This window comes from Leopardus geoffroyi, chromosome D4 (assembly GCF_018350155.1).
Source record: "Leopardus geoffroyi isolate Oge1 chromosome D4, O.geoffroyi_Oge1_pat1.0, whole genome shotgun sequence".
NCBI classification, from domain to species: domain Eukaryota; kingdom Metazoa; phylum Chordata; class Mammalia; order Carnivora; family Felidae; genus Leopardus; species Leopardus geoffroyi.
In genome coordinates this window covers 71415281-71435434 of record NC_059342.1, presented here as the reverse complement: position 1 = coordinate 71435434, position 20154 = coordinate 71415281, and the positions used below count along the sequence as shown (strand labels likewise).

The following is a 20154-nucleotide window of genomic DNA, read 5'->3' as shown; positions in this document are numbered from 1 at the left end:
AGAGGCAAGAGTTTTCATTTGGGAACCATAAATTCTTCCTGGAAATGCAGTAATCAGGGAGGGTTTATTTTGTTCTAATTTACAGCTTTTTTTTTTCTTTTGGCTGGTATTATTTGGAATATCACTTGGGCTCATTGCAAAACTTGTAATGATCTATATTGCACAACACAGCTAAGCATAAAGTGACATGGTAAAGAAAATAGAGTCGATGACCATTTGAGAGCTCAATAGGACCTTGCAGTGAATTTACTTAATATACTGCTCTGTCCCATATCAAAACCTTCTGGGGGGTCCAGTGGGCACAGGATGGTACATAAAGGAGAACTATTAGCATTTTCAATGACTTCATGAAGGTGTGACTGTGCTGACAAACAACTGGTCTTCTCCTCCAAAAGGACAAATATACCCTTGGCTGACCATGGGTTTCATTGTGTGATTAAAAGAAAAACCTTTTGAAAAAAAAAAAATTTATTTTTCTGAGTTGGTGTCTCAGGATTTTATAGTATGATAACCCTGCTACACCCAGAGTCTAGACATTTAGATAAGGACTTGAGGTTAGGACGTCCATCCTGAGTTCCCGTTTTGCTCTTCCTGGGCACCTTTTCTTATTATTTTTTTAATGTTTTATTTATTTTAGAGAGAGAGACAGAGCATGAGTGGGGCAGGGGCTGAGTGGGGCAGGGGCAGAGAGAGAGGGAGACACACAGAATCTGAAACAGGCTCTAGGCTCTGAGCTGTCAGCACAGAGCCCGGTGTGGGACTCGAACTCACAAACTGAGATCATGACCTGAGCTGAAGTCAGACACTTAACTGACTGAGCCACCCAGGTGCCCCCTGGGGACCTTTTAAAGTAACCACTTAAAGTGAAGCTGAGAAAAGTTAGTGACCTCTGCCCCAATCACCTTATAAGTATAGGTGCTTGGTACCCTGCTCTCTGTCTTCTCTGTGACCTGGGTCAGAGATCTGCCCTTCCCTAGGCTCAGGGCATGCTCCTCAGACCCATGCTTCTGGGATTTGTAAATAATAAAGCTCGTGATTCTGCTTCCTTTGTGTGGATGTGTTGAAACTATGCCTTTGATCAAAATGATCCCATGGGTTTCACTTCCTCAAAGTGGGAGCCGGGATGCTGAAGGAGCTACTTGCCAACCCCATGTGGGTGGCTTGTGCCCCCTCATTTGTCAGGTCACGATTTACCAGCTTCTCAACACACATTAAGTCTAGTGCGGTAGGAGGGAAAAAAAAAAAAAAGGCCAGGAATTAAAGGGAAGCTGTTCTCTTCTACATGCCTACATTCTTGCCAAAAGATAAAACAGGAACTTGCCCCCTTTTTTTCATTATTGAAAGATGGCTTCCACCATTCTTGCCAGTTTCCTTCCCCCAAAGAAGGTCACAGATGTCTCCTTTTACACTCTATAGTTATTACCATTTAAATGCAAATGACTCTGGTTTGCTTATTTTTGTTTTCTCTATCTTATGTTAAAAAAAAAAAAAGTGAAAAAAAAAAAAAAAAAAAAAAAAAAAAAAATGTGTCTCAATACATCTCCTTACCCTTGTTTGTGTTTCTTCGTGGCACTTACCACCATGTCGTAACTATCGATTTGTTTGTTTGTTAGTTGGCTGTCTCTTCCTCTGGAATGTAAGCATCACAAGGCCAGAGCTTGCTTTGCTCAGTAATACAGGCTGGTTGATAGACAGCCCTGTGTGGCACATGGTAGGCATTCAATAAATATTTGGTGAATGAGTGAATGAATAAGTGAATGAATGACTCTTCTGATTGGTAAGACTGGAGAAAAAGACTTGTCTGTGTTAGGAGTATCTCAGTCCTCTTGGGGCCATCATTCTCCCAGCTACTCTAAACAAGAAGGGTATGGGGTTAATGTGCAGTGAGGGTCCTGGGTCAGGGCTTCTCCATCCTACAATGTTAAAGAGTGGGGAGGGGTTGAGGAGGATGAGGAAACAAGTTATGTTAGTCGAATTCTTGGATGAAAAACTAGGAAGTTTTATTTTTTGATTCAGCTTTATCAGCCATAAAACTGATATTTTTATACCCATCTGTGTTTGTTACCAGTTCCAAGCATAAGAGGTGGAGGAGGGATGAAAGAAATTCCACCATATTTATCAGACATTGGAAACAGTAAATCCAGTTGTAATTAAAAACAAATGCCAGCCTAACCTCCATGGATAATAATACACTGGTAATAAATTAAATGTAATCCAATAATAAACTCCCATTATCTTAGTGATAGCCCCAAACCAAAAATGCATTCTAGGTCATCAATTTTAAAAGTAATGTGATATGTTTCATATCAAGTAAATGTCCATTGTATATCTCTAACTTGCATTTTTTTTTTGCATGCAAGACTATGTTAAAATGTTTTTGTTACATAAACAGACTACTTAATAGAAGGGGTATAACATTACTTAGTAATTTGGAAAATGTTTGCAACTGTTTTGATATGGATTTTTCACATGATGCAACTCTTCTTTCTGTAAATAGTCATATGCATCATTCTCCAATTCACTGTAAGCTCTATCACACTTGCTTTCCTGTGGCAAACGCATTATTGTTCACCTGCATCGTGGGAAATACACATGGGCAATCTATTTATCCCTGGGTTTTCTCTCATGGGATTTATTCATGAGTTTTGGGCTTTGATTTCTCTTGGGTAAGTTTACAGCGCTAACTGCAGGTCGAGAATCCTATATTCAAAATTGGGCTGAAGAAGCCACTGATTCCAAAGTCCTTTATATCATAACCATATTATATTCTCATCCATACCTCCTTTCTCCCTCCCCCTCCTTTCCAATTTCTAAAGCACTTTCAGAAACATAATAAATGTTATTACTGATTGTCATTTTAAGGGGTAATTTGAATTAGTAATAAGGAGATAGAGCTATTACTCAGTCTGAAATTGCACACTGGTGCAATGGAAAGCCTAGGGCAGGGGACCCAAATTAAGTCCTGAAATTAATGACCAGTTCGGCTTGAGATGAATTACTGCTTTTGTCTTGTTAAGGGAGTATGACCAGAGGAATACTTAGGTCCCTTATAAATTCTGTTTCAGAGCAATTATCTCAAAAGGACACAATGAACTCACATGGATTTTATTTTCTCTCATTTTTTTCCTTTATTTATTTTATTCTAGTATCCTTTAAAGAGATTTTTTTTTTCAGATTACTTGGTTCTAACCAGCAATGTCTGATGGAGGGAAATTGAAAGCAAGCAAAAACAAAAATTAAAATCACACAGGAGCTGGTGAAATGGTTTTATCTAAACTTAGTTGTAAGAAGCCTGATGTTTAGAAGTAGAAAAGCATCTCAAATACCTTATTTGAGATACTAAATAAGGAGGTGCTGTTTCAAATAATACTAGCCTAAGGTTTATTCCTAAAGCCAAAACTGTATTGCATGAGAACTTGTGAATCTGATCCAAAAAATATAAAGCACAATGTTGGAATCTTCATGAGGGTAGAAGGTGCTTTCTTGGAAGAAAAACTGTTACTCTACAGTAGGGTTTTTCCCCAAACAGATTTGATTTCCCACTACTTTCTTGTAAACGTATTCCACCTAATATAGGTATATGTCTGTGTGCAGTTAAAACTAATTTAAATTTGATTGATTTGATTTGGTTTGGAGAAGTTGCATAATACTTGTCCTCTTGAAGTAATAACAATAAAAACCTAAGCTGGCATCTTGACATTTTTATATCTCTCCAAAAATTGTAACACCCTCCCTCCCCCCACGTACTCCCCTGAGAAGCTTTTTCCTATTCCAATCTGTGTGAGATTTCTATTCTCATGCTGATTTACGCCATTTTGTTTGCATTTTCAGAGTTGACTTAATAAAAAGTAAGTGGTCGATAAATACATTATAAAATAAAGCATCGCATCTCATAATACTCTGTTAAATGCTGACAGTATTCCCCGTACGTCATTTTATTTCCTAAAAAAAAATAAAGGCACTTAGACTTGTTTATAAGGTCAGCAAAAATAAACAATTGAATAGAACCGTACATTGGAAAAGAAACGGTGCAGAAAGAAAAAAATACCTTTAGTATCTTGTTCAGGTTCACTTTCTTCTATTAATAGAAACGAGACAAACACACACAATAAACACACAAACAAAAACAACACATCATGAAAAGGGAAAATCTTTGAGCACGGAAATATCAGTTGTGCAACAAGATTAATTAGAATCTGCTTGTTTCTTATTTCAGTAAGAAACATGCAATCAAGGGAAACTGCTGACCTTTACAAGCAAACTATTAAAGGACATAAAATTTCAAATTGCTACTTTTAGTCGGGCAGTACTACATAGAAAATAAACTCCAGCATACCCAACAACATAGCTCATTCATGCATTTTTGTTTTAATGTTGACAATTACCCTTTCTTTCAAGGCAACAGACTGCCTACTATTCTGATAAATTGTGTTTTCCCTTTGTTAGCATGGCTTCTCCTTTTACAAGGTCCTGCTGTGAAGGCAGTGAGGTTGACGCTGGGATCTCAACTATCATTTCTATGGCAATAGACTCATGTTGTGGTAAACAGAGGATTAGGGGGTTTCTGCAGAAGAGAGTCTACCACCAGCGGAGATGGTCTCCTACCAACTCCAGGAGGCTGCTCAGAGAGCAGAGAGGAGCAAACCATTATCTCGCGTAGGAAACTACCAGTGGAGCAAGCGACAAAGAAAAATGTAAAAATGTCTACATCCGGATGCAGAATTGAGAATTTATAATGGTTTTAAATCCTAGAAGAGAAGACAACCAAATTAATTGTTCCAAAATGTTTAACATAATACTGTATCAGGTGCAGATCGCATATGGAGCTTTCGTTTTTCTTTCCTGAGAAGTTTGTGTCAATTTAGACCTTTTGAATTAGCGACAAGCCAATTGCAACATTTGTTTAGAAGTATAAAATAGCAATACTTAATGATAAGATCTTGATAATACATTTGCGTAGTTCTTCACAAGTTATGGATATTTTCATGTACATTATACATTATCTCCTGTACCCAGATCATATCCCTGTGATTAAACCTAATTGATTCAATAGGATTCAATTAAACCTAATTCAGCCCATTTTCCAGACAAGGAATCTGAGACTCAGGGCTTTGCTGCAGGTACAGAGCCAGAAATGCCACTTCAGTTTTCAAACCTCAAGTTCTGTGTTCTGACATAGCATCATCATAAGAAGCCCTCGTTTTTTGCACTTAATACCCAGTCCTAAATTTAAATGAACTTCTAATTTCCTATTTCGATTTTACTCTGACTGCACATTCCCTATCTCCACCACCCAGGCCAGTGACACATTCCTGTTTTTTTTTTTCAAAGTCTACTTGAAAGTTGTAAATTGAGGGACGTCGGGTTGAGTGTCTGACTTCGGCTCAGGTCATGATCTCATGGTTTGTGAGTTTGAGCCCGCGTTGGGCTCACACACACACACAAAAGTTGTGAATTTAATACATTTATGGTTAAAAGGACAGTTAGAAGTTTTCTGTCAGATGGACCTAAACAAAGACAATCGTTTTTTACAACACCCCCAACAGTGCTTGGTTTTAGACACCAGTTTTTTCATACTGAAAACTGGTCATATGGACACTTGGAACAGCAGTGACCCCCTGTTTCTAACATAGACGTTAATCAGGAAAAATCAGTGAAGGTCCATGCTTGGGCCAGATTAGACCTGACAAATTGTGTCTGAATGCCTTTGGGCTAGGCATGTTTTCCTAGTTTCTCAACACAATTGTGCTTATTTCTAAATCTCGTTTTTTTTTTTTTTTTTTTTTTTTTTTTCCACCAGCCGAGTAACTATGAGTGGCTGAAATGGGCATGCACTCCTATGGGAATATTAAGTGTCTTCATTCCCTGGCTGCTATTATCTCTAAAATGTTTTCCACCAAAGTTCAAAGGCCTCAGTAAAATTTGAGAATCTTATTCCCTTTTTTTTTCCCCCCCTCTCTTACACTACTCTTTTTCGGGTCCCGGAGCAAGTGCAGGTAAATTCTGAGTCTCTTTCAGTTTTGCTCCGGTGGTCTTTTACTGGACCGTTCTTCAGCATAGACCGTGAGGACTGTGCTGATTTCCCTGTGTGATCTTTCACTGTGTAGTTGTTGTCACTGGTTTCATCTTGCTTGATTGGTTTGGAATTGGGAGCAGTGTGACCTTTCGAAAGAATGTACCCATTTCTTCCACTGTGGATCTACAGAACCGATTCAGGAGATGAAAGATCGTCTAAGATCTGCTGTTTTCCTACGAGTAGGCTTAGCAGTTCTACCGGAAATTACATGGTCATAGAGAGACTGTCAAAGTTTCTTTCTGTGCGCGAGAGCAGATATGCAGCTCTGTATGTATATATTGATATATGCTGATATAGTCATATACACTTGCACCGTATTCACACACGTACACACACAATTGAGATTACTTTAAATTAGAGAAAATAATGCAAGGATAATCTGCAAAACCTATCTAAGCTTGAGTACACTCATTCAGTATATGAGATTGTTGGTCATTTCAAGGTCAGACTGTAGTCCTAGTTTTTTCATGTGTCTTGCTTGCTTAGCCTATGATCCCTCTTGACCTTGGAACTTACTGTTTTGCCACCTATCAATTTGTAAATATTTGGCTTCATGGTCTTTATTCTCATTTAACTGCTTTATATGTAATGCATCAGCCTTGTCTTCCAGACTGATGTGTAATCAACCTCCTTTCCAGGGCGGAGGCAGGGAGTGGCACAGAATACTTTTGTTGTTTTCTTTTCTCCCTAAAGTTTAGCAGTGTCTTGTAGAAAAAAGAAAATACTTAAAAAAGGACCTGGGCAGTGATTCATTTCCCTTCTCTGCTTTTTGGGACTTGTTCAGTAAGACATTTAGAATAAAGAATCATAGCGGTGTCTGGGTGGCTCAGTTGTTTAAGTGACCAACTTCGGCTCAGGTCATGAACTTGTACTCTGTGAGTTTGAGCCCTGCGTTGGACTCTGTGCTTGACAGCTCAGAGCCTGGAGCCTGCTTTAGATTCTGTGTCTCCCTCTCTCTGCCCCTCCCCCACTCATCTTTTGTCTCTCAAAGAATAAATAAACATTAAAAAAATTTAGAACAGAGAACCGTGGACTTCTCTTAAATTGGAATAATCTGAAATATAAACAACATCCAAGTTAAATAGTATATCCATCATTTTTTTGAATACTTTGAATTATGGGCAACTCAGTATACCATAGCAACCCATTCAAAATACTCTGTTAAAATATATATATATATATATATATATATATATATATATATACATATATATATATACACACACACACATTTATATATTCTAAATCAAACCAAAATCAGTCTCTTTATGATTACCACGCACAAGATTTAGTTTCTACTTCTATTCCACTGGACTAAAAAAAGAAAAAATCCTTCAAATATTTTCATTTTTCCAAGCTTGCTAGCCCCAGTTCCTCATGTTGATTGCTCACTTTTGAACTTTCTTATCGTACCTTCTTTTTTAAAAAAATTTTTTAATGTTTATTTTTGACAGAGAGAGACAGAGAATGAGTCGTGGAGGGGCAGAGAGAGAGGGAGACACAGAATCTGAAGCAGACTCCAGACCCTGAGCTGTCAGCACAGAACCTGACGCGGGGCTCGAACTCACAGACCGTGAGGTCATGACCTGAGCTGAAGTTGGACGCTCAACCGACTGAGCCACCCAGGCGCCCCTCTTTTTTTTTTTTTTTTAATGTTTGTTTATTTTTTTTTTTAATTTTTTTAACGTTTATTTATTTTTGAGGCAGAGACAGACAGAGCATGAACAGGGGAGGGGCAGAGAGAGAGGGAGACACAGAACCGGAAGCAGGCTCCAGGCTCTGAGCCATCAGCCCAGAGCCTGACGTGGGGCTGGAACCCACGGACCGCGAGATCGTGACCTGAGCTGAAGTCGGACGCTTAACCGACTGAGCCACCCAGGCGCCCCAAATGATTGTTTATTTTTGACAGAGAGAGACAGAGCATGAGTGGGGGAGGTTATTGTACCTTCTTAATTTACCTGTTTGTGGTCCCCAGACAGAAACTAACACACACTTAGAGAGTCCCACAAATTCAAAGAATAGTAGGACTCTTTGTAATATTCTACTCCTATGACTATAAATTTGCTTGAGTTTTTATTTGCATTTATGTAAAAACACAGCTAGGTCATATCCCATTGCAAATCATGAATATCCAACACCAAGAAATGTTTTTCCTACGTGATTCACTGTATTAGTTGATAGGAGAAGAAATTTGGAGGGGAAATGTATTGTTATATAGGAGGAAGGGAAGCCATCAAGATTCCCTTGCATAAATGAACACATTTAGTATGATGATGTAGGTCACCAAGATCTTGTGGAAGAAAGAAATGGACCAGAAGAAAAAACAGGAAGTACTGCGGGATGGCTCCCATTCTTCAGACTGCAAGAGTGAGGAGAGCCAAGAAGATCACAGGATTTTGGTCACCTAGAGCTGAAGTCTCGATGGAAGCTACAATAGCACATTCTTTGCTCTTTGTAGAATGACATTGGTTATCATTTTCTTCATCGGCAATACCTTAAAGAAATCTCTGACCATCTGGTAATGTCAGGACACCATTTTAGGGCTTTTTCATTTTTGAATGAAATGATTTGCACAAAGCAGTTAATATAGCAACTAACACACAGCTGGAAAGTACTGGAAGCTCATTTTGAAGCTGGGTCTTCTAGCTTGCTCTTTTTTTTATTTATTTTTTCAGAGCTATTTCCATCTTTATGGTATCTTCCTGGCTGATGAAAGCTGTTTCTCTAACTGCCTTAGAAGAAAAAGCGCTTATTTCATTTTTAAATTTCAATCTGCCTTAACGAGCTATGTTCCAGATACTGCGTTGAGTACCCTTTGTGTTGGTATTAAAAGCATGTGCTGAAATCTATTCCTCACTGAGAAGAGAGGAATCATTCTGTGGAAGGAGAAATCCATTCTCCAGACCTTATTAAGACACGGATGCTAATCCATACTAGATTATGGAGTCCGTTCTTAAGTCGGCTCCGTTCGTCTCCTAGTCTAGCATCATATTTCAAGAACTGTTGTGTTGGAGATGCCTGGTAGAAGGCAAGTACCACAAACAGCAAAAAAGGGGGTATTTTAGTTGTTTTCTTTTTTATTTAAAATTGGCCCAGAGGATTGTTGAAAAGTAATCCTGTTAAGGCTCTGTGGTACTCTGTTTCTGAAGAGAGTCTTCTTTTGGTTTCCAATCATTCAAAGAACATGTGACAATAATAACAATAAACCTAAGTAAATACCTGTTTTCCTTTTCTGACTTCTTGGTAGCTAAAGCAAAGAAACCCGACCCTGGTGTGCTGCCGCTGTTTACATTTCTGTCTCCTTTGAAGCACAGCATGCATGAGGGTTATCCACTGTGGCTCCGTCTCCGGAGGAATCCGAAGGCACGCTTCTTTAGAAAACATACACAGCGCCCTCACAAACAGCCTTCCTTTGCATCTTCAAAGTAAGGCTGGCCTGGCTCTGTGACATCATGATTCTCTAAAGTGGCTTGGGCTGGGAACATTTCTGTGGCCTTTGAGATAATAACATTTTCCAAGCTTGTAAATATGGATGGTGAATAATGAGTCTGAGCAAGGAGTGTTTATCAAAGTCCATCAGATAAGAGCCACACGAAATTAACTTGTTTTTGCTTCAGTCCTAGATGCAGATAGGGCAACTATTAAGGACGCTTTTGTTAAAATGGTTCTGAAAATACATTGGAAGTTTAGCCATAAGCCAATGAAAAATTGGACGTCCGTCGTGATTCATGTTTTTCATTCTTTGAGAAAGTGTATATTCTGGTTTTAATGGGAGGAGATGCTAAGCTGCTTAATTACCAGGACAGAAGCCTTTCTTGGTATACCCTTTTAAAAGGTTTTAATTCTAGGGGTGCCTGGGTGGCTCAGTTGGTTAGGCGTCTGACTTCGGCTCAGGTCATGATCTCACGGTTCATGGGTTCAAGCCCGGTGTTGGACTCTGTGCTGACAGCTCTGAACTCAGAGCCTGGAGCCTGCCTTGGGGTTCTGTGTCTCCCTCTCTCTCGCTCTCTGCCCCTCCCCCACTTGCATTTTCTCTCTCTCTCTCTCAAAAATTAATAAAAACAGTAAAAAAAAATTTAACGCTTTTAATTCTGAAATGATTTTAGATTTACAGAAGAGTTGCAAAGATAATATAGAGGGTTTCCAGGAACCTTTCACCCAACTTCCCCTAATGTTAACATCTAATGTAACCATGATACATTTATCAAAATCTTAGAGTACTTTTAAATAACATTTTGGACCCAATCTCATGAAAAGGAAGATACTTGAGCTCTGACAGCAATAAAAGAAGGTAAAGTATATTAAGAACAAGAATTTTTTAATTTTTAAATTATTATTTTAGCTCACCAGAAATTTTAGCTGAGAAAAGAAACAGAAGGCATAACCTTAAGCATAAGCGACACCGTATTATCCTCGTTGTCTAAAGTGGCTTGGGGATGTTTCTGTGGCCTTGGGGTTGGAGTTCCAGATGCCCAAGTAGGACCACAGACCTCCAAACTGTAGGTCCCCAGGCTAGCGAGATAACCTTTGAAAACCATGTCTAAGAAAGGATACCAGGGGTTATAATCTCAGTGTTAGTCTGTGAATCAAATTGCAGCCGGTTCTTGTTCTTATGGCATCCCAATAGATACTCTCTCATACTCCCTAGTCTGGCTTTTACTTCCTGACTCAGTGGCAGCCTGTTCTCTCATGAAAAGCCTGCATCCCGCATAACCCCTCACTGTGATATATGATGTGTACCGTGAGCTGCTGTTCACTGATCAAAGCCTTGTTGGACCTCCCCTCTCTGAGGTTCCCTGACCTCCCACCATCTCCCTGTCCTGTGTACGCATCCTGCACAAACTTCTATCGTTGCAAATAATTAAACTTTCATTACTGTAATTACTTGCTTGTCTGCGCATTTTCCTCACCGAATTGGAAAACTTTTCAAGAAATAAGCATGTCTTTATCTCCATTTCCTTAGGAATAGCCTCATTCCATGAAATATAATAGGCACTCAACAAATGAATACATATGAAGCTCATTTTAACTCTTACCCTCCTAATTATGGATAAGCTAACTTCTTCCTTAAATTTTCACGCTTCGTCTGGAATAAGGACGTTCCAAGTAGAAATCCTCAAGTTAATGTTTCTCAGTGTGTGGGTTGTAGACTACCCTGGTGAGGATCATTTGGGAAATGGTTAAAAGACCATAACACAGACTTATCAGATCTGAATCTCTGGGGAATGCACCCTAGAGCTATTCTTTTTAATAAGATTTTCAGATGTTTTTGATGTGCACTGAAGTTTGAGAACCCCTACCTTGGAGGAGGAGTTTCATTAATCCATCAACCGGTTTTTTTCCATCCCTTCCCAACCGTAGAGGTTTTGAAGTGAATATGATCAATCATATGACAGTGAATTAAATGAAATAACAGCCCATTAGTATCAAGGAAGAGGAGACTTCTGGTTGGTTTAGTGTAATAGATACTACGACTTAGCTCCAAGTTGGATTCTGAGATACATGCCAGATAGGACAAAAGAACAAAGTAAAAATAAAGTACAGCATTCTCACTACAAGAAGAGAAACAAAAGGCCAGTTTCTCAGGAGAGACCATTTTCCCCCCCATGTGCTGAATTTTTAAAGCAATTTCTCACTTAGGATTTACCTTGAAGCAGTGAGTGATGGAATGATCGATATTTTCAACAAGATTTTTTGGCAAACGGCTATTTCTGTAGTGAGTAAAATAGGCAGTAGCTCAAGGTGCACGCTGAGGTTGCTTTGACTTTCCTGTTGTGTAGACTATGTTTTTTGTACAGGTTGAGTCTAACCAGGCCCTTTCCAGTTTGCCAGTAAGGGCGTGTCTTCACACAGCTTCTTAGAGAAGCTTTCTCCTATCACTTGTCACAGTGGGGCCAAACCAAAGTTATAATCTCTAACAAGTACCAAGCATGCAGGTATAAAGCATTGCTGATTGAGGGTAGATTTATGTTCTTTGGAAACAAGAGGAGCAGTTGGTAATGTTGACATTCTATTTGTGAAATATGAGAAGGCTAACCAGTAATATTCTCTGGGTAGAATGTAAACCATGTAAACAACAGGCAACAATACCAACAACAGCCAATATTTATCAAAGAGTTACCATGCAGACACGGTATATATGCTCTCTTAGTCTACGTGTAAGAACTCTACACTCTAACTAATGGTGCCCCCATTTCACAAATGAGGACATAGACTTGCAAAGGTTGAGGAAATTGTCACGTAACTAGCAAGAGGCAGAGTCAGGATTAGCACCCAGATCTGTCTGATGCTGAAGCATGTGGGTACTCCGGCATGCTGGTCTGTGAAACATAAACATAGAGAAAGGAAAAACTCAAGAATGGGGCAGTGGAAGATACCCTGGCCTGGGAACCAAGACGTCTAGGCTCCTTGCTAACGTGGGAAAAAGTACTGATTATCTAGTCTCAAGTTTCCTGATCTGCAGAATGAGGGACTGGATTATGACTTCAGGTTTAAAATCTATGATTACTCTTCTGATGGAACCAAAATTAATAAAAATTGCTTCTATTTAAAGAAAGATGTAGGGTTTTGTTTTGTTTCGTTTTTTTTTTTTTTTTTTTTTTTTTTTTGCCATTGAATTTGATTGCTTCTACCTCAAAGATAAATATGCCACATAGAGTAAAAAGCTGTAACTGTCTCCACAAGTGTTTTTAAATCAATGCTTCCATTGTGCAAAAGTTACATTAGTCCTAGAACTAACACTGAAAACCAGGATCTGAGTGACTGCTCTGTGTGATCTAAATACAACATACAAGGTACAGAGTATTACTGAGCTCATTTTACAGGTGGGGAAACTGAGGCACAAAGAGACTGAGTAACCTTCCTGACATTACACAGGCGGTGAGTGGTAGAGCCAGGATCTGAACCAGGGTCTGAACTCCGGAGTTTACTCCAGACTCTGGAGCCCATGCAGCTTTCTTGAGAATCTAGAGCCCATGTTATCAGCCAGAACATTGAAGTTCACTCTAAAAATCATGCTTGACTAGTTTATCATTCCTGGAGATGAATATACTAATTACAATTTGAAAGTCACATATTAGATTTCTGAAGGAAATAACTGAAGGTAACGTTATTTGAATTCCGTATTGCCGTGGAAGTTCTAATAGCTTTCCATTATATCTTTTCATGATTTGAAACTGTTACATTTTGAGATTAAGGCCAGTGAATGCGTGGCCTTCTCTCTGTGTCTCGCACAGTGTGAGATGAGTCTGTGTTGGATGAATTAATGCATTAAAGGGAAAGAACTTTTCCTTTTTTGTGTATGTATGCTTGAACTTGTGTCTCTCGTTTTAATACCTAAAAAGTGAAAATCAAAGCTTACTCTAATTAGAGTATGCATAATTAGAGTATGCACAGTAACTTTTCATTTCAAATAATATGCTATCCACATTATATTAAACAATTTGATCAACTTAATTTAAGACAAATCTTCGAGTCACCTTTTTTTTTTCCTTCACGCCTGCAGTTAAAGAGGGCCACCTTGTTCTTTAACTTGACATATTATCTGTTCAGTGCTATGATCATTATAGAACCTCTTCTTTCCTTAGAGAATTTCACTGGCAACTCTTCAACTAAAGGACCACTTTACCAGTGTTTCTTGAAAGCACCCAAGAGCTTTTGAGATGGGAATACAACATAATAGTCCCTCAAGTGGAAATCAGTGGGTAGAACTGTTCTTTTAGAGCATGCACCTTACTAACCATGCAGATTTAATTTTCCCCACGGTCACCCGCAGGGATAGCAAAGGTTTATGCCTTTTTCTCTGGCTCAGTGTTTAGACACACAATGTACTCATGACAGCAAATCAAACCTGTTAGTGGCATCAAGCAAGTAGAACTGATGCCGGGAACAGGGCCACCGCAAATTTTATTAAAACTGCAATCACTGAGAACACAGCACACACGTTGGGATTTAAATACCTCTCTCTGTGGCATTTGTCATATTAAGAGCTGCAGCATAAACAAAGGAAAAAGCAAATCAAATGGTGTGTAAACATTACATGATCGCTTCCACTTTTCCAGGTGCAGTAAGGAAATCTGATGTCTAGGAAAGAAGGCAGACGGAAGTCTAACATTTTGGAAAATCGTGCTGATCTCTTACAGGTACGTCTACTGATATTTGCCTCTGGGACGTCACATATGTGTGTGTGTGCGCATGTATATGTGTGTAGGTGTGTATATGCATATATACAGATGGATGTGCGTATATGCATATATACAGATGTGTGTATGTATATGTGTATATATATATATATATATATACATATATATATATAATGTGTGTATATAATAATTTTTTTTTATCTTTTGGGATTCTACTGTTGTCTGATATACTGCATATGTCTGCAAATAATCTTCCAAAAAAAAAAAAAAAGCCTTTGAAAGACCAAATCAGCCCTAACGATAAAGCCTTAGGCTACAGGGAAGCAGACTGACAGCCCTCAAGGGCCCTGACAAGTGATGGAGATTCATTCACCGAGGCCACTTACATTGGCCAGTTGGCTCACCCTCCCTCCTCACTCCCTAAAATGCCTCTCTCAAGTGCTGAGACAGGGTTCTGCTTTCTGAGGCTCCATGCACATGAGGTCTTGTTAAACATTTGGGAAGTCTGCACTAACCCTCTCCCTCAGAGGGTTCTGTTCTTGGTCTTGGTCTGTTTCTCGAGCTCTCATTTGCAGTTTTGGACTGGTGCTAAGCCACCTTTTCCCACTGGCGATTGCGGACGGATAACCCTCCCTTGCTTCCAGCTCCTCTTCTGCCCAGTATTTTCCTTCATGGCTTAAACCTCCAGGGGTAAACAAGGTAATAGTAGACAATGCAACTGACAGGGAATCCAATACATCCCAACATACATCGATTTTAAATCGAGCTGCAAACATTCTATTCTACACTCAACCAGTTTCCCTATGCAAAGCAGAACTTGTCTGAATGTGAAATTCACGGAATGTAATAAAATCCACACTCAGCTCCAAATAAGTAAATCATTTCAAAATAGTTAAGTCAAAGAATGTAAGGGAAATACAAGAAAATGAGATATTTGTACAATTTTAAGTGGATCTCCTCCAGTGATTAGAAACTTCGTAACAGCGACCTCTCTGCTCTAGCTAAAAAACAACCAGAATTACATTATCATATTTAAAGTTTTTAATTTCTGTGGTATAGTGTTTATTAAACACGGTTTTTTGAAGGGAGAGTATCCTTCTGGTTGAAAACAGGAAAGTAAAAATCAGCGTCTTCCACTTCAGAGGTCATCTGAAGCCTCCATGATGCAGCCTTTCCTTGAAAATCCCAGCCCTGCCATCCAAATCATCCTATTCATTGCCACATCCCTATGCCACTGTGTGTCTGTCTTCCTGGCCTTTAGGGTACTTGGGAGAAAACTGTTTCAGTGAAGATACAGGAGAGAAACAGGATGGATCATTCTTTGGATACATACATACCTAAAGTAGAACATGGAACAGGTTAGACTGCCTCTTGACTTAGAAAATAATTCCTTCGACTTAGAAAATAATTCCTTCTATAGGGCACTGAGAAGTCACTTTGTCTCTGTCTCCAGCCTAACAAAACTAATATGCAGCAAATATAATTGTGGTTGGTGGGGAGACTACATGCAACCCTGCCACTGAAAATGATGCTTTCACCTCTGTGAGGAGCTGGTTGAAAGAAATGATCTCAAGCAGAAAGAATATTACTAGTTAACCATGAGGAAATCTTTACGAGCCAATACAATTGACTTATTTCTGTTTTATCATTAAATATTCTCATATTTGGAGACAGCTAAGGAAAGATCTCAGCTTCATGGCAGAAACCGCAAACCAAATGTGATTGCCTTTAAGACCAATAAGATAAATCTCAATTTCAGAGATATTAAAATGCACAACAAAGAAAATAAATACTGGCCAACGATGATTGTAAGAAACCGAGATTCACCCCAGATACGGTAAATATTTAAAATGAACATCTTAGAATCCGTGAAATATGATGCGGAGATTTCTCTGGCCCTCATTACCTGTCTTAAAGGCCACTGTCACAGAGGTACATGAGACAGGGGTTAAGCCTTTCTAAGAAAGAGCCTCCACAGCCGTGAGATTGACAGCTCTTTGCTACATTTCAAGTGCCGACGGAATTTGGGAAACCACAGATACTTCCCACCGATCTTAAAGCAGTATATCTGGATAGTTCTCACCTAGCGTGGTCCTTCACTTTTCCATGGGACCTTACCTTTGTTTATTTTGAGTCAGTTAACACCCAAACGTTTGTAGGAAATACTCACTGAGAAATCAGAACCCAAGTTGGACTTTATTGTTGGATCCACCAAGCACTAAGGGATCGTAAATTCCGGGTCTGCTCATAGTAAGAAAGAAGAATCAGTGGGGTTGGGGGGGGGGAGAATCCACCGGCAGGTGCTATTCTCTCAACCCCTTCTCTTCCCCCTCCGTCCAGGTGGCTCCCTTACTTCCTCTTGCAGGTCTCAAACTTACTGTCTTTATGGATGGATTCCTTCCCCAAGGAAATGGCATGCTTCGTGTTCTGTTCATCAGGACCTCCCCCTCAACCCCAGAGCCTCAGCCAATAGCCAAGTGTTGTGAATGTCTAATCAGCATAGGAATCAAAAACAAAGTTTGAATCTAGAACTTTTGTTCTAGAACAGAATGGAGCAAGAGAACTGCAAAAGTAGTATGTCAGATCAATGAACCGAAAGGTTGATGCCATTTTTATCAAAATAGTATGATGTTTTGAGGAAATAATCTCTTCAAAAGCATAAGTACATGTATGGATTCTTCCTAATTATGAAGGTCTCTTTGTAAAAATCCAAAAAGTATAGCACTGTATAAAGTATATGATAGATGTTAACCTCCTATGTAATTCTACATGCAGAGATGATGGCTATTAACAGCTTGGTTATCTACTCTAATATAGAATATATAAAACATACTGTTCTGTAACTTTTTCACTTATGAACACATTAGTGTTTCTAATGAGTTAGTATTTCTAAGGACAACAGTACCTTGCACATAATAAGCACTATATGGGTACTTAATAAATAATAAAAAACAGCAAATAATTATATAGTATTTGCTGTGTGCCTGTATTAATTCATGTAATCGTTGCAACAACCTAAGAGGTAGGTGCTAGGCTTTTTACCCCTCTTTTAGAGGCGAGAAAACTGAAGCTCAGAGATGGAATACAGACCCAAGTTACATGCATGGTGGTAATTGTAGAAGTTAATGCGTATAGATCGATCTCATTCTTCTTAATGGCTGCATGGGACTTTATCACTTATTTTATCAGTCTCCTATTGATGCAAATTTGATTTTTATTAGAAGCAAACAAAAAGCAAACAAAAAGATCTCCACTAGATGATACCAAATAATGGTTTCCTCACACCCTCTTTATTGCTTTCATCCTAATTGTCTTTTATAAGTAATCTGGTTTTTTGCTTCAATAGTTTAAGATCACCTCTTTTTGTTTGATGTTTATTATGATGCATCTGGGGGTGAAACTATTTATATACGTGTTCTTTGTTTTTACTGATTGGGACTCCATGTGCTTCTTGTACTTGAAGATTTAGGTCTTTCATTAATTTTGGCAATTTCTCGGTCATTATGCTTTTGGGTATAGCCTCTCTTGTATGTTCTTTTTTCTCTCTTTCTGTAATGCATATCCCTAATTCTTTCTTTAATTCTCTTTTATCTTTTCCATTTCCCTGCACTGAATTCCAAGTTCTGAAGAGATGACTTCTAATGTGTACATTATCTCCTTATTTCTAGCATACTGTTACTCATCCACTGAATGTTAGTTATAATCCTGTTTTTTCATTTGTTAAAATTGTTTAATTCTGCTTTTTTTCTTCTAATGTCTTTTTCGTTCTTCTTTCTCCTTTTGTGTCTTAATTCATTTAAACATATTTAATTTTGAGTCTCTATTATATTGTGTTAGCTAAATTTCCTGGGCTTTTGATCCCTATGTATATTACATCTGCTGACTATCACTTAAGGCAGTGTGTTTTCAGTGGGTGCTATAATTTTGCCTTGTGAACTCCTCCTCAGTATGGCTTTATTATGAAAATCCTATGTAACCTGGGTCAGGTATTTTTTTTAAGCTTTTTGGTTATTAACTTTTTTTGGCCTGGAATCAATTTTTATGTTAATTTCTCTAGCTGGGGAACCCCAGTCTGTACTGGCAGTATGAATTCAATATCAGACCTACATGAGATATAGTCCTGAGCACTGAATACAGATTGATTCATTTAAAAATGTGGTGGCTTGGGGGCCCTGGGTGGCTCAGTTGGTTGAGTGGCCGACTTTGGCTCAGGTCATGATCTCATGGTCTGTGAGTTCGAGCCCTGTGTCGGGCTCTGTGTTGGCAGCTCAAAGCCTGGAGCCTGCTTTGGATTCTGTGTCTCCCTCTCTCTCTCTGCTCCTCCCCTGCTTGTGCTCTCTCTCTCTGTCTCAAAAATAAATAAATGTTTTTTAAAAAATGTGGTGGTTTTCTCCCTCACACCTGCAGTGCAGAGACAGACAAGCCTCTTCATTGTCTTTCTGTGTCATCAAATAGAATTTTTCTGATCCATCTTTTTACTTGTGTGATTCTAACCCTTATAGAAGGTTCCCAGTGCTAACCTCCACTTTCCAGGGGCCCAAGACCTTGTCTCCTGTTCCTTTAAGAGTCTTAAAATCAATATTCTAAGTTATAGCTATGGGCACCTGTGTCATTACCTCCAGGACGATGCAGAACCAGCTCATGAGCTTAATGCTCTGTTTTTTTCTATTCCTATTCGTTCCTGGCCTTTGGACATTTAATTTTATTCTTGTGGATTGTATGACTAACCCAGCATTTCTGGGTGTTCATAGTAGGAAGATGTTTATGTTATCCTGTCTGTCATATTGCTGGCGCTGTAAGTGTCTAATGCTAGATTTGTATTTTTGGTGCATAAAGATAATTCGTTGCTGTAACCATTCTCTTGCAATAATTCCCAAATCCTTTGCCCTATTTTCCTCCCTGGCAAACTCCACAATGGTATCTTGCCTTTGGATGTGCCATTCTCCTTTTTCTGAACTTCTGCTTTTTCTGCCACTCCACATTCACAGTCCCATTCTTTGCTAAAACTTTCATGTTACCTAGGAGTCCTAGTTCCCCTTGTGAGTCATGTCTCTCATACCCCACAGCTATTTTAAAATCTTTCCACTCTCCTCAGCCCTCCACCCCCCTTTACAGAAATATTTTCAGCAGATAAACTTACTTTCTACTTCCTACAGGAAATAGAAACCAACAGAGCTTTCTCATATTCCATCCACCAAACTCATTAACTCGTTTATACTGGAATACACCCCTTTCTCCTTCCTATTACAAGGAAGGAAGTTCCTTCTTCCTAAGTGTGGTGATCATATAATTTATTATTGAAGCCTGGATACTTTTGAAAGTAAAAGGAGGACTCTATTAATAATTATGCCAGGACAACAGGTGTGAACCAGAACTGTCCTGGGCAAACTGGGACAAGTGGTCACCCTCTGTCTACGGTTTATCACTCTACTTGTCCCCTAAATGTGCTGTTTTTGCCTTCTCAAGTACCACATTCCCTTGAATATTCCCCCTCTCTCCTTTATGTTCAAATGTCCTTTTCTCGGAGGCTCTTCTCATTCATATTTTAACATTTTCAGTATTTTTAATATTTTAATCTTTTTAAAAAAGAAAGCTTGTGGGGCGCCTGGGTGGCTCAGTTGGTTAAGCGCCAACTTTGGCTCAGGTCATGATCTCACGGTCCGTGAGTTCGAGCCCCGCATCGAGCTCTGTGCTCACAGCTCAGAGGCTCGAGCCCAATTCAGATTCTGTGTCTCCCTCTCTCTCTGCTCCTTCCCCACTTGTGCTCTGTCTCTCTCTCTGTCTCTCAAAAATAAGTAAACATTAAAAAAATTTTTTAAAGAGAAATCTTGCCAAGCAACATTACCTGTAAACCATATATACCTCTAGTTCCTGCTCACCTTTTTGCCTTTTCTCTTTTCTCTGCCAAGTTCATTGAAAAATTTGTTGACCCCCACT

At 39.0% G+C, this 20154-nt stretch overlaps 1 protein-coding gene and 1 long non-coding RNA gene across 2 annotated transcripts in view; one reads left to right on the top strand and one right to left on the bottom strand.

Moving 5' to 3' along the window:
• Positions 1-20154, top strand: part of LOC123593579 — a 94729-nt gene that overhangs the window by 40964 nt on the left and 33611 nt on the right. The window contains exon 2 of the long non-coding RNA XR_006710390.1: positions 14137-14217. This is a non-coding gene — a long non-coding RNA (uncharacterized LOC123593579). The remainder of the gene's footprint in view (positions 1-14136; positions 14218-20154) is intronic.
• MUSK (muscle associated receptor tyrosine kinase) overlaps positions 1-20154 on the bottom strand; it is a 92398-nt gene that overhangs the window by 46693 nt on the left and 25551 nt on the right. The window lies entirely within an intron of this gene.